The 1026-nt window shown below is 40.7% G+C and overlaps 1 non-coding gene across 1 annotated transcript; it reads left to right on the top strand.

Annotated features, from left to right (window-relative positions):
* Positions 1 to 367: 367 nt before the first annotated feature.
* Positions 368 to 474, top strand: LOC141625351 (small nucleolar RNA R71). The gene has a single exon (XR_012535137.1). It is a non-coding gene; the product is annotated as a small nucleolar RNA R71 (small nucleolar RNA).
* Positions 475 to 1026: the final 552 nt, after the last annotated feature.

The raw sequence follows: 1026 nt of genomic DNA, 5'->3' as shown, positions 1-1026 counted from the left end.
TCCACAACTTTCACATACTCCATTTGGGATTGAGGATGATGTTATCATAGCATTGACATGTTGTTTGGGTGATTCGGAAGCTTCTTCAAGTTTAGCCATGGCCTTCTTAAACTTCAAGTAGATGGTGTCGATATGAGCACTTAGTTGAGCACCCAATTGTGTGACGAAATCCACCTCATGCTTTCCTCCTCTAGTAGCCTTTAGAGGTCGACTATATTGGGAATTATGAACCGCCATCTCTTCGATTTTGGCCCATGTTTGATTGTCATTAACTTCGGTGAACATCCCATTGGATCCAATATTAAGCACATTGCATGAGTCTTCATATAAACCGTTCCAAAATTGTTAGACAAGGAACCACTCACTAAGTCCATGGTGTGGACAAGAGTGAAAAGTCTCCTTCAATATCTCCCATGCTTCATATAATGATTCCTCATCCCTTTGATTGAACCCGGTGATGTGGGCTCTCAACATGTTAGTCTTCTCCGGAGGATAGAATTTCTTGTAAAAGACAAGTGCTAACTTCTTCCATAAATCAATACCAAGGGTAGCCTTGTCTAGGCTCTTCAACCATTGCTTAGCGGTTCCGACCAAGGAAAAAGAAAACAACCCCCACCGAATTTGGGCTTGAGTAACTCCGGTTTGAGAAATTGCATCACAATAGTCACAAAAAGTCTCCATATGTAAATGAGGATCTTCACTAGGCATCCCTCCAAATTGACTTCTCTCAACTAATTGTATGAATGCGGATTTGGCAATGAAATTACCGGTTAAATGTGGTGGTGTAGGAGTGGTGTGGCTATAACTCGTCGTCAAAAGCTACCAACCAAAACAATATTATAACTTCACAAACTACTCTTAGCAAAGAGGTAAGGAAAGGTCAGATCCTAAGGGACGGGTATTGATGTAGGATTTTCAATTGCAAAAAGCTATGTCTTAGGGTGTCACAAATTGGGTTGAGATGAGATGTGGTCTAGACTAATCAACAAGATGACTGTAAATTAAGTAAAGCAATTAAAGGGGTGG

This window comes from Silene latifolia, chromosome X (genome assembly GCF_048544455.1).
Source record: "Silene latifolia isolate original U9 population chromosome X, ASM4854445v1, whole genome shotgun sequence".
Taxonomy (NCBI): domain Eukaryota; kingdom Viridiplantae; phylum Streptophyta; class Magnoliopsida; order Caryophyllales; family Caryophyllaceae; genus Silene; species Silene latifolia.
The sequence above is the reverse complement of the archived record's forward strand: the minus strand, read 5'-3'. Positions and strand labels throughout refer to the sequence as shown.